Source organism: Lepisma saccharinum, chromosome 2 (genome assembly GCF_977018435.1).
Source record: "Lepisma saccharinum chromosome 2, izLepSacc3.1, whole genome shotgun sequence".
NCBI classification, from domain to species: domain Eukaryota; kingdom Metazoa; phylum Arthropoda; class Insecta; order Zygentoma; family Lepismatidae; genus Lepisma; species Lepisma saccharinum.
This window is the reverse complement of record NC_139230.1, coordinates 85,529,899-85,544,360: the sequence shown is the minus strand read 5'-3', so window position 1 is coordinate 85,544,360 and position 14,462 is coordinate 85,529,899. Positions and strand designations below refer to the sequence as shown.

Genomic DNA, 14,462 nt, shown 5'->3' with positions numbered 1-14,462 from the left:
TTGTCATCAAGTTCGAAGCCCTACTCATAAGTCATTTACATGTTCACTACTATACAGGCTATTAAAAGAAAAAGGAAGAAAATACTGAAGCATAAAATATTTCATCTGGCAGTAACACTACTACAGAAGTGTACCAATATTGTAGTGATGTAATAATGCAGAATGTTTACTGATTTTAATGTACTTCCTAATAATTTATTAAACTGGTTTCAATATACAGGATTGTCCTGCACCAGGCTTCATGCTTTGGGCTCTGGTTACAGGATGTACACAGGTTCAAATCTCCTGAGGGGAAGTGTAACAACTATTCTCCTGAGATTTCGGCCTGTGTATGGGGCCAGTGGTCATGCACCATCATGTGGAAATTGGGGAGTTATGAATGGGTAGCGTAATCTGGTCATAGAAACCTACAACAACTGGAGATTCGTTGTGCTGACCACTGGTAACTGGTTGGATGTTCATCCACCTCAGCAGGTGGAAGTGATGCCAGAAGTTGGTAGGTAGGCCCTGGTGCTCATGGGCTGTTGCACCACAGGTTATTATTATGATATGCATGATTGCTTAACAGAAATATAATACCATTTTCAGTTTGGTAAAAGTAAAGATTATCTTTTTGCATTATAAATATTTTGCATTTTTTTTTCTTTGTAGCTTTGTAGTTTCACTTGAACCTGGAACCTGTAGAGGTATAAATTGTGTTTTTAGAGCAATTCACAGCTCACTCCTTCAATATGTACAGTGCATTGCACACCCATACATTTTAAAACCTTGTCCCTAGGTTCAAAACATGCAGTACCTGAAGTTCTGTGGATATAACTACAAATTATAACTTAACGCCCATTTCCCTTTTGATAATATATAGGTTTATTTATATCATCTTATTTAATAACTTAAATCTTGGCCGTTATTCGCAAAATCCACGTTTCAGTGTGCCCTGTCCCCCCTTCCAGAAGAGTGTGTGCAGACTCGCTACGGATTCCCACATGAAATGTACTTGGTGCCTTGTCCCCCCTTCCCGAAGGGAGTGTGTAGACTCGTGCAGCCACTGACTTCACGAGTAAAAAAGTACCAAAAAAGGTGGCTGAAGGTATGTATACGTGTGTACCCAGTTTCCCACATGAAATGTACTATTGAAATAACATGAAAAAAAAAAGCAAGCGTGTGTATTAAAAGAAAGAAAGAAAGTTAACATCCACGTCGGTTTACATAGTAAGGAAAGAAATGCTCACCCAGCCGCTCCCGTCAGAGAAAAATATACCTCTTACATTGCTGTACTCTGCCAAACATCTGAGCCACTGCTCCCCTGCCCTTCCTATTTATAGGCCCTGCTAATGACCTAAGCCATTACTGAAAACTTTCAGCTGGTTGGTTGTCCAGCGACACACCTACCTACCACAATGGCCAAGAATCCAAACGTACAATAATACATAAAAATACACAAAAGTTGCACACTAACATTATCAAAACACATGAAACTAAAAACCGACTAACGCATAAAATTAATTAATGAACATATAAAATAAAAAGGATCAAGTAATGATCGCATCATTACAAACCTCAGGAGTTAACCACTTATTATACTCAGCAATCAAGGTGGCACCTTACTCTACACTGGTAGACAAAACATGTTTCTACTGATTACAAGTTATGGAATTTGAAGTTATTACAAGATACGGAGCTTCAAAACCATATTTTTTTACATTTTTCCTTACAAGAGAACAGTACAAGATTGTGCTGTATTAAACTTGTGAAAATTATGATCAAAATTTCAAAGGTAAAAAATTAAATATACGAATTGGTTTACATATTGCCTATTGATAAATTCAGATACTGGTTCCGATATGCAATTTTTGTGATACTCATACTTTGGAAAATTGGCTACCTCTACTATATGGTTACATTAAACAGAATGATTAAATTATTTAGAAGTTGCCATTGAAAAAAGGGTATGTACACACACATCGTCATTTAATATCACCACATTTCATTAACCCTTGCAACACGGGAGCTGTTTTCCTGGTATTTGCTGTTTTCAGTGGGGATTCTGTACTTTACATAAAATAAATTTAATATCTCCAAAACTATTGACAGTATGGTTGTGAGTCATAACTTGTTTTGTTAAGTACAGATCAGGTTACCAACACATGCACCCTAGGGAACAATTTTCTTTCATCAGCTGGAAGAACAGGAACAAACTGTAGAAAAAATTGATTTTTTAATGAAATTTGAAGTTTTGCTGTTCCCTATGGAGATCATGCTAGGACAGGAGAGTTGAGAATGGCATCACTGATTCAGTATGATTCAGTATTGTACACTTCTCCAAAGGTTATCTGACCACCCTGAAATAGCTCTTGATCACCAGCAGAGAGTAGCCAACTTTACTATAGGTACCTTTACTAGCGAAGAAACACAGTGGTGTAAGGTTTACCTTCTTGCTTATTACATCAGAAACTATATTCACCCAACATATTAATAGAAAAAATGTACAATGCAAATGTGAGGGAAAATGTTAAGAGAACATTTAAGATTCCGTATGTTGAAATTGGAATCCGAGAAATTTTATTGAAGTTGGAAACATTGCACTTGGTAGTGAGCCACCTGGGTAAAATTGCGATCAACTTTGATCGTAGAGTGGCATAATTATGAATAGTTTAGGCAAAATCTATTTAACAATAAGTACCTTGCAAAGTACTGTGCAATGCACAAAAATCAATATTTCTCACAATCTGCATTGAAAATGTGATCATAACATTGGAAAGTGGTAGCTTGCATAATCATAGACATGCTTCAAGACACTAGCTTTCCAGTGATCTTATAGATCAGATGGTAAAATGCTGTAGTCTTAGCTTTTATTTTCTCAGTGAATAGGATGTTGTGGGTTCAAATCCAAACCTCTCCAGTGTCTTTTCTTTTTAATTACGGCATTGACATTTTGTTGCGTATGAAGTGTAGTAATTATGTGAAATAATTTTGCTTCAAAATTTGTTTGTAATAATTAAATAATTGCATATAGAATTCAAACTATGTTTTCATGTGCTCAGCTTTTATATTTTTCCAACACTGAAGTTTCAAGATATCCTATTGAAAGATAAAATTTATCTCACACCCTACTGTGGCTTATGGATTTAACGCATGAATTTTCCTTTCAATTGAGGTTTTCAATGTGAGAAAAGTTGTGTAAATATTTTAAAATCAATTTTGAAGGTGGTGCAAAATTAAATAAAATTATGTACTTTGCATAATTTACAGGATAATTAGACACTACAATAGAGTTGCATGGCATTTTTGTGATCTTCAGGACATAAATAGCCTATGGAAAAGCATTGGCCAGTATTGGTGAGTAAAGTTGAATTGAAGTTTTCTGAGACTAATACCACTGGTCTCTCTTGATACTAATATATTGACAGAAATATCGGTTCAGCCCTAATCAAAAGCCAATCCAGTGATTCAACCCTTAGACAAATTTCTTTGCTTTCAATTTCAACATGCAGAATCATCAAAATTATTAGTAATGTTATTCATCCAATTTACTTTCTCTGTCTGTATATAATAATGCTAGTTTATACTTGATAAGTTCATGGAATGTGCGAGAATGTACTGGGTGAGATGTCAGAAAAGTAAACCGTTATCTACAAGAGGTTAATGTACATCTCTCTGAGCAGCTTGTTGTAATATAAGCAGAAAGGATGCAAGTTTCGAGTGAGTGGAGGTTTACAGTCTTCAGCTGCATGGTGGCAGCAGGAGCATTCATGTAATACTCAAAAATTTTGCATACCATGCAACTTTCATGTTGATGCAGGTGCGACTTACTCACGTAGTATAAACTATCAGTACAATATAAAAAGATTGTATAAAATACTTAAAAGTACTTACGTTGGTGAGTATGTGATTTACGTGAAACTACGTTTTGGGATATAACTAATCTCTTCATCAGGTAGACATACAACCTTGGTGACAATGAAGTTCGACCAGAAAGGAATATGTGATTAAATGCACAGAGGCATAGGCGGTGGAATGGGTGACCCGCAGAAGGGACGCATGTGTGTAAGAGGAGGCGTGTGAGCAGGCAAGAATCGTGATCCCAGCATGTTGCACCGAAGGGCACGTAAAGAACGAAAACGGGGAACTATACGCGTGACATTGAACTTCGACCAGGCACCAGACCCATACGGAAAATTCCAGATATAGCTCGACCACAAGGAAAAAAACCTTCCGTTCAAAGCGTTCGCGCAACTTCCCTGCCGTTATCGGTTTTCGGGGCAGTGTTGCCAGGTCAGATTTGAAAAATTCGGGAGATTGTTCCTTGGGAAACCAGAAGATCTGCTTCAAAATCCGATGATCTAATAGTAGCGGATGAAGGACATTCTTGGGGGCGGCATAGGCGTGCGCACTGGGGGGAGGGGACGTTCACAGATTTCTTCCAGTGAGGGGGAAACAATGTATATTTATCAGGCGGGTGAACGAGGCATATTACCCCGTAATAATGTTGACCTCTCAGAAAACACCACTTGAGTTTGAAATTATCACGTTCCTACATCCCTATTATAATAATGGATGTAAATTACTGTGACTAAAATCAACTCATACGTCTGAAATAATGGGTACTTTTGTGTCAACATTCATTTTCCAGAAGGGGAGGGGGTGGCGACCATCCTTGCACTTCCTTCTGGAAGTCCATGAGGCTATATAATTTTGTAGAAAATTAAATATTTAAGTATAGAATAGTATATTAAGGATATAAAACTAAGTATTTTCAAGCCCATGAAAGTTCCAAGCAACTAATTGTAATTGAACTATGCCGCTTCGTTCTCTAGCAAATTTCTTGTTATTAACACTCACATGCTTTATTCGTTATTTATGCTGCCTCTATGTTGCTGCATTTAATATATATATACACATTATACACACACACACATATATACGCGCCTAAAATTACACTAAGGGAATTTTCGATGGTACCTGACACTATTTACGCCCGTTTGGTACCCACCAATACAATAAAACAGTGAGATGGAATGAGTTATTTCTTTACCGACTGAACATTTATCAAAGCTTTTGCTCCCTTAATCAGTGTGTCTGCGCACGCGTATGAGGGGGGGGGGGGCGTAGAGTGGGGAAAGCTTTGCAAAGCTGTCAGTCTTCCACTATCTTCATTGAAGATTCATGATTACATTTAGATGTTAAAAGATAAAATAATAAATTCTACGTACCTTTAATGTAACCTTTATACCATATCTGCATCGCTTGTTTCCGACTCCGAGCTGCTGGAATCCGAATCAGATGATTCCCCGTTCAAAGATATAATAAGTTCATCAACAGCGTCGTCCATTAAAGCGTCATTTCTCCAGTACTCATTTTCAATTTTAATTACATGATCGCAACACTTTTTCCACTTGTCCATTGAATATTCTAAAAATAACTTTTCACAAAGTTGACGTTTAATTTGCAGGGATTCAGATAGGCACTCACTGACTCTACCTTTTATGTCACCCCAAACAAGTTCGATAGGTGACAAGTCCGGATGATACGGTGGCAAACGCACAACTGTATGACCGGCATCAACGAACAGTTTGTTTATCTTGTAAGTTGGTTCTATTGGTACATGCTTAACTAATAGCATGAGCTCTGCCTTAGTTATAGGTTCTTGGAACGCAACATTGTTATGCCTAAGCCAGTCCATAATAGTTTGTTTAAGAGATGATGAGGTCGGTTTTTTGTTATCCTGCACATTATGGTAACTTGCATTGTCAAGAACAACTACAGAATTGGGAGGCAAATTCGGAAGTAGCATGTTTTGAACCCATTTTGCAAAATTATCATAGTTCATGTCATCATGATAATCTCCAGTTTTATTTTTTGATTGAAAAATCAAGAGACTGTTTTCAACGAAAGCACGTTCCCCACCTGCATGTACTATAATTAATCTTGGGCCCTTTCCAGTCGCTTTTACATTTCCAATTTCTATTGCGGACTGCCAGCAAGATGCAACAGATAGCGTTGAATGGATATAAGTTTCGTCAAGGTAAACTATATTTCTTTTATTCTGTCTGTGTTTCCTGATATCTCTCAAATATCTGGCTCTCCACGCGACATTTGCCGGTCTTTCGATTAAAATCTTACGTGATGATTGACACCTTTTCCACTTAAATCCCATTCCTTTCAATAATTTTCGGAGATATTCTTTACCACAATGAAGAATGTTTTCATCTTTCAAAAGTTTGTTAAGTTTGTTTAGAGAAGGTATTGTTTTCTTGTTAACGTAACATTCGTGTATTTTACGTCTTATAACACATTTTGTAAATTCGTCTACAACTATTTTCTTAATGTGACTCGTCTTTTTTCCAGTTGGTGTAGAAAATTGAAGTTTACCTCTTACCATGGCACTTTTTCCTTCTTCCAAAATACACTTCACACACGACTGAGATATCCCCGTCGCTTCACTGGTCGACACGACAACGTTATACGTAAGGTTGTGGAGATTTTTTTGCTCTCGTAAATGTTTTGCAACATTATAAACTATTTCCCGCGCTTGGCCCCTTAAATGCCTTCCAGACGCACTAGACGAGCAGGAAGCCATTTAATAACTAAAACTATATCAAGTTCACAACACCTACGAGACAGAGACGAGATAGGGTGTGAATAAACTAAAGTCCCCAAGCAAAGGGTCACAGAAAAAGCCCCCTGCTGGAGTGGCACGCATTGTTTACGGTGTAAACGTCACAGATACTTTTGTAACAATGATGCTAAACCCAGAACTCTGTGCTTGGCGAAAATAAACCGAAGATCTCCATTTCAGGAGTGGACATGTTTCAAACAAAAGAAAGTAAACCGCCCGAGGGAACCGACCAACATCTTTCATCTCTTCTGCATTTTCCGGTTAGAGGGTGCGTGGAAAACACCCTCAAATTTGCCCTTTCTCAGCACCGACACAAGGGGTTTGCGATGCCTCTATTATCGCCAAGAATTTTTATGACAGGAAATACAGGAAATGGTAGAAAGTTGTGTTCACAGATGAAGCTAACGTGCCGCCTTTCGTTGTCGGCGATTTTCCACAATCTTTCAAGTCGAATGCTAACAATAACAAATCAATTTGTCTTCTGCTGGTGTTCGGTGTACAGCTATCGATAGGGGTGGGCACGCGTTCTGCACCATAATGAGAAAATGCATTACGTATGTGAAATATATTTGGTGAATTAGACAGCATGTGTTCCTCAATAATTCAAGATAGCAACGCTTATGCTAGGGTGTCACCCATCCTCCCCATCTGCTAGAAATACACACACACACCCACAAACACATGCATGTATAACATAATTTGCCCACGCTACGAAGTCAGTGTTTCTACCTCGTAAGGCAAGTACATTTCACTGTGTTTGTGTCACTTCATCCATTTCATCAGTATTTCATTCATCCATATTGTCGTACTTACCAGTAGAGGCACAAAAGCGACGTAAAATAACTAAAATAGAAATAGAGTTTTGGGGTGGGATAAAATACAGCCATCTAAAAATAGTAATGTAGTAAAAGTAATAAAATAATGTCCTAGCACAATTGAGTAGCGTTTGATTTGATTTTGATTTGGTGTTTTAAGTCCACTTTATGCACAGTAAGGCTAATCGGGACTGGACCTACAGTTTAAAGTGGGATCCTAACCACTTGTGCCTCCACCGGGTATCGAACCCGGGACCCCTTGATTACAAGGCGACGACGATACCACTGCGCCATCGGTTAGGCCCGTGAGTAGCGTTTGACATAATTTCACAGTTCAAACAGCAGTTTTCACGGCTGAGTGAAGTTCCACTCCACATCTCCCCTCCATGTTCAAGTAAGATGAGCAGGAAACGTGTTTTTAAGCTGGCCGTTGGAGGTTCCATAGCAATAGTTTATTATGGAATCCTACCGAGAAATCAATAGGTCTGGCAACACTGACGTTGGCCGCTCTGAAGGCTCCTTCCTCCTGTCTTTTTCCCCCACCAGCCAGCGCGATGGGGTCTGCGCAGGTTTCTTTCCTTGTGGTTCCACTATAGTGGCGCATTCGACGGAAGCATGACGTCACGGACACGATAAGGGAGTCTGCCGTATATAAGCACGTGCTGTGCACCGAGGAACTGCACTGAATCATCACCATGGCCAGGGGCAAACCTATTGACAACACCGTGAGGAGAAGAGTGGTGGAGTTGCAACGGGATGGACTCAGTGAACGGGAAATAGAGCGCCAACTGAACTTACCCAAGTCAACAGTCCACTGCATCATCAAACACCACCAAAATACGGGTACTACAGAGTCAGGTAAGGCCCCCGGTCGAAAACGCCTGCTGAGCGTGCGTGACCTACGGATATTAGGTGCTATATCCGGACCAACAATCATGTTTCTGTGGCTGAATTACGACTGTGGACTCGAGAACGCTTTTACATTGAAGTGTCAACCAGAACCATTCGCCCTTACCTACAGCGATGCGGTTACCGAGTGTACAAGGCGAAACGTAAACCCTTCCTTTCCATGTTGAACAAAGGCAATCGACTACTGTGGGCACGAATGTACCGGGAATGGACATTTCGGCAGTGGAACAGGGTTTTGTGGACGGACGAATCCATTTTCAATGTTGTGTACGGGAAAATACGGAAAACAGTCATTTGTCGGAAGGAGGAACAGAATGAAGCAAAATGTTATGCACGTCGGGTACAGAAACCTGCATCAGTGATGGTATGGGGATGCATGACGGCATCTGGGGTTGGCCCACTACACGTCTGTGAGGGCATTGTGAATGCACACGCCTATACACGCATACTGGAGCGGCATCTTCCCACAGTGCGAAGGCACCTGTTCCACAGGCGGCGTCTCATCTTTCAACACGACAATGCCAGGCCTCATACAGCGCGGCTGACAAGAGAATGGTTGACTCGCCATCACGTGCGAACTCTGCCATGGCCACCATCGAGTCCCGACCTCTCGCCCAATGAGAATGTATGGCATGTTCTTAAGCGACGTGTGCAACAGACGGGACCCACGACAGTGGCTGCTCTTATCGCCTGCCTGCAGGAGGAATGGCACCGCATCGATGTGGAATACCTTGAACGACTCGTCCGCAGCATGCCCCGATGCATTGCCACAGTTATTCGCTGACGGGGCGGCGTCACACCATGGTAAACAGGATCCCCTCTAACAGTGGTCGAACTTCAATGTCACGTGTAGATGGACGAAAATGTTTTATTTTGTGTGGACACCATACATTGCTGCGTTGCAGCGGAAATTTATGTTTTCCTTTGTTCCATGTAGCCTGCTGAATAAAATATGTTATTTATTTTTATTTATTTATTGAAATTTCCAGTACAGCAGAAGCCATTTTAAACCAGAAAGACACAACAATAAAACAATAGACTAAGATTAAAAACAAAAGAACGGATAACACAAAATAAACAACAATAAAACAAGCCAAAAAAAGTACCAAGGTAAAAAGATCAGTTTCACAAAAGCATTACTTATGTACAATTTTTTCTATGTTGCTGATAAAAAATGAATATGAAGTGAATATATCTATTTGGTTTGAGATTATATTGAACTGATTCGGTAGCCTATGGAATAGTGATCGTTGTATGAGTGAGAGCCTGGGAGTTGTAGTGTGGAAAGTTTCCTTGCTCCGTGTTTTATGTCTAGGCACTCTGAGTGAGAGTTCGTGGAGTGGGATGCTGCATCTTAAGTTTCCATTTATAATCTTATATAGCAATTTCATATCTGCAATGTATCTACGAGTTTCTGGAGTATTAATATGCAGATTTACAAGAAGATCTCTCTTAGGCAGGTGTCTTAGGGCAGGCACTCTATATCGAACGATGGAGAGGAAAAAGCTGAGAACACTGTCGATCTTGGAGGTATGAGAATGGGCAGCCATGTTCCAGATTGGTGAACAATATTCTAGAATGGGGGACACAAATATCTTGAAGTAAATGGCAAGTGCTTTCGGGTTATTGATTTCGGTGAATCTGTAAAGTAGGCCTAGCATACGCATTGCCTTTTTTGTGATGGTTGATATGTGATTATCGAAATTTAGTTTTGAATCTATGAGGATGCATGTGTTCTCCTTCTTTCACAACGCACTCCTATATTTGTGACTGGTCGAACTTCATTGTCACTAAGGTTGTACTATGCCAATTTAATTATGACATTGGTTGCATCAGACAAGGCATGGATCAAGAGGTATTTGTACAAATAGGTAAAAAGGTTAAAAAATGACTTAAGGCTGCTGAACGTGTAATAGTGCCTTATTCCTACCATTACGTTAAAATCTTGATGGGTGTATCCATGAAAACACTAAAACAATTATACTAGGAACATGTTAAAAACCACTTTTTCAGGAGTGGCTTGATAGAAGCTGTACACTAGACTGAGGTGGCCTCTCATGGAATGTCGGAAGTTGTGCGGTGCGGTGCATTTCCCCTCTTACTTCCTTTCCCTCCCCTTTACTTCTGTTGGGTTATGTCATATCTAACTCGAAATCTATTATTTCACGAGACGGGTTAACCACGGCTGAGGTGACCTGGAAGCCGATTTTTTCTCTTGTTGTGTCCCATCTTTTGAACATTTTTATCCACTTTTCATCAATGTTCCCATCTTCTCTATTTAATTTATTATCCCTCCCTTTGCAGATATATGCTGCCTCGTATACATTTATACTTAATGGTTTATGATCAACCCTCCTAATTTCCTGCTTCTGAATTTCATGTTCTTCTTCAATTATGTGTTCTGAAAGTCCGATTCTTGGTGTTCCTTCTTTTATATCTTTGTCATGTTCCCCCTATCTAATTTTCATGCTCCGGCCAGTTTGACCTTTATATTCTTTATTACAGGAACATGTAATACTGTAAACCTCTTTTTCATCTTCAGTTTTATTTTTCCTTTCTTTTCCATTCTTTTTATATTGTGTGAAATATTTCTCAACGGTTCGTGGTGCCCTCATCCCGCATTTTACACCGTATTCTTTGGATACTCTTTCTATCTTTTCTGAAATGCCTTTAAAATATGGAATACCGATGTATTTGTGTTTCTTATTCTCAGAGTTAGTTTCGTTATCCTGCGTCTTTCCTACTTTGTTATCATTCATTCTTTCCCCATCTCCCCCACCTTTTTTGCATATTTTATATGCTTTCCTACATATCTTATTCAAGTTTTCCTATTTATATCCATTCTTTTTTCCTATTCTATAGATCCATTCTTCTTCTTTTTCTCTCTCCTTCTTTTGACTGCATAGTCGTATTCCCCAGATGAAAAAGTTAAGAAAAACGTTATGTCTGATGCCTTGTCTGACGCAGCCAATGTTATAATTAAATTGGCATAGTATGTATACCTGATGAAGGGATTAGTTACATCCCGAAACGTAGTTTCACGTAAATCACATACTCACCAACGTAAGTACTTTTAAGTCATTTATAAAATCTTTTTATATTGTACTGATAGTTTATACCATGCAACATACTGTGTGCACTGTTGTGACGTGACCACCACCTGTGTTACCATGCACATTAGTGCCACCATGTGGCTGAAGTCTGTAAACCTCCACTCACTCGAAATTTCCATCCTTTCTGCTTATATTACAACAAGCTGCTCAGAGATATCTACATTAACCTCTTGTAGATAATGGTTTACTTTTCTGACATCTCAAATCTTTCACCATATTTTTTTCATTTGATAAAGGGGCCTGTCATAAAGTTGGCCACTCTAAGTTGCTGATCAAATGCTATGCTGTCAAATTTTTATGGATTCTGGACTTTTGAACTATTTCAGGTCAACTGAAAAGTTGCAAGATGTACAAGTTTTCACACTGGGATGGAAAATGCTATGTGACTTCGGGCATGCTTCCAGGTATCAGCTGTATAAGACTGGGGTGTGAAAGCTTGCTCAAAAATTTCAATTCACTCAAGTCATTTCTAGTTTCTCTGCATTAAAGGAAAAGTACAAAGCTCAGCAAGTTTAGTTTTAAGGTACCTGAAGAGTGAAAAAGAAAAAGAGAAATAAAAATTAATTGTCATAAAATGCTGAATCATCATATTCAATTACAATTAACGTTTTGACAAATTCTTACTTTTCTTTTAGTCCTGATAACCACCAGGGTAATAAGTTGTCATATGATTCTGCTTACCACCATAAATCATCACTGAAACTACATTGGAATAGTAAAAGTTGTATTTTCTATGTATATTAATAATGAAGTTAATTTACAGCATGACATGTAACTAACCTTCCTCTCTTGTCTCCTGGAAGAGCCAGCATGATACAATTAAGAGAACAGGAAAAACAACATTAGTTAACTTGAATGTTGTGTTATATGTAGGGATGGACCGATATGAAATTTTGGCCGATACCGATAAAGTACCAATATAAAATTTACCGATACCGATAACCGATATTCTACCGATCCGATATAAAATTAGAAATGATCCTTGAAGAACCTGAAATGATCATTGATCTCCTTCATAAATGCGTGTTTCAAGGTGACTGCAGTGCAAAAGAAGTTGAATATTTAGACATTTATCTTTTTAGAAAGAAGGACATGGAGATTATCCATAAAAATTACAACAAAATGTTAGAATTTTGCACTAAATTATCAGATATTTATCGATATATCGGATCGGTAAAATAATCGGTAATTTTACCGATAAACCGATATGCCTATATCGGCCGATACCGATAGAGTACCGATTAATCGGTCCCATCCCTAGTTATATGTATAATAACAACTACGAAAACAGAACTGGAAAGAAGTTAGTTATTCCTTTAAATATGTTTTCTAAAACAAATACACCATGGCATCTTTAAAGTGCAAAACCCTCTAAACTTTAATCCTTGTTTGTAAATAATAAAATAAACATTAATTTGAAGTTGCATTTTTGACCTGTTGCATACTAATGTGCTTAATGTTAATTTATTACTAGAGCCCGGATGTTTGGCAAAATGCCTCTTCTTATCTACTGCATATATTGATAAAAATTTTCCGGATATAAGTTTCTTTTGTTGTTTTGAATGTTTTAGAAGCCTTTTCATTTTGCCTATTTTGGACCACTGCCTATTTTTAATTATAATGCCTTTTTTTGCCTTTTTCAATGAAATTTGATCATTTTTTTAAAAAAATGTGTATATAAATTATTTTTCTCCCAAAAAATGTTGTTGGCATTTAGTTTTCTTCCGTTTATTATGTGAATAATTTTCGCCTTATTTAAGTAATATTGAACTCACGCATGTTTCAACATTGCTGAAGGAGAAAAGTGTGAGAAAAAAGTATTTCATGCTAAGTTAGGATATTGCCTTTTCGTTAACATTTCCATGTGCATGATTGACTGCTGAAGTGGACAGGTTGATTTCGAACACAAAGAAGATATTTCTGAAATCTCCCTCTCAAACCCAAAAATTTCAGGAAGTTGCGCCTGAGCTTAGTTTACCTCCACAACCAGTCTTGACGAGATGGGGAACCTGGATATCAGCAGATATATATTATGCTAACAACCTTGAAAAAATTAGTGAGGTGATCAATGCTTTTCCAGAAAATGAAGCGGCTTCAATTCGTGAAGTGAAAAAACTCCTGTGCTATTCAAGTTTATTATTGCACATTATGGTGCATTGTCAGAGACAATTACAATTATAGCATCCATGAAAATCTAAGAGGAATCTATGCAGCAGATGATGGAAGTGCCAGGATAAAAGTGGTCAGCTGTTGCGGAAAAGTGCAAACGGGTAGCGAGTGCAAATGAGGACTTGAAACAATTGAAAACAATTTGTGATATTCTGAAAGGTGAAAATGCTGTTACCAAATGAGTCCAGCTACATTAGCTTGTTTTATGTATGCTCCAATAACTTCTGGAATAGAAAGATCATTTTCTATTATGAAAAACATTCTCTCTGACAGATGACTATCAATGAATGTTGAGAACTTAAAAAAAAACACCTTGTAGTTATGTGCAATCAAGACGGATAAAATTGAAATGCTTTTCCCAATGTAGATTTTAACATGTTACCAGAAATTATAGATAAAAGTAAGCGACTTCCAAATGTGCCTTTTTTCGGTTTATTTTGCCTTTTTTCATTTTTAGTGCCTATTTTCCACATTATAAATGCTTTTTTTCCTGCCTATTTTAACGAAAATAAATGCCTGAACTTCTGGGCTCTATTTATTACATACACAGTACTTATTGCCAATGAGAGTATCAAAGTGGATTTAGGAACAACAGAAGTACTACAGATAACATCCTGATGATGCGTTTGATTTTTGAGAAATGCTATGAATATGATATAGATTTGCATGTTTTGTTTATTGATTTCAAACAAGCCTTCGATTCAATATATAGACCAACAACATTACAAAGGTTACAAGAAATTGGAATACCAAATAAATTAGTAAGATTAATCCGAATGACAATTCAAAACACTAGAGCCTCAGTTAAAATTGAAAATGCAAGATCGGACTTTTTCGATG

At 38.1% G+C, this 14,462-nt stretch overlaps 1 protein-coding gene across 5 annotated transcripts in view; it reads right to left on the bottom strand.

Moving 5' to 3' along the window:
• Positions 1-14,462, bottom strand: part of cos (kinesin-like protein costa) — a 181,767-nt gene that overhangs the window by 85,276 nt on the left and 82,029 nt on the right. The window lies entirely within an intron of this gene.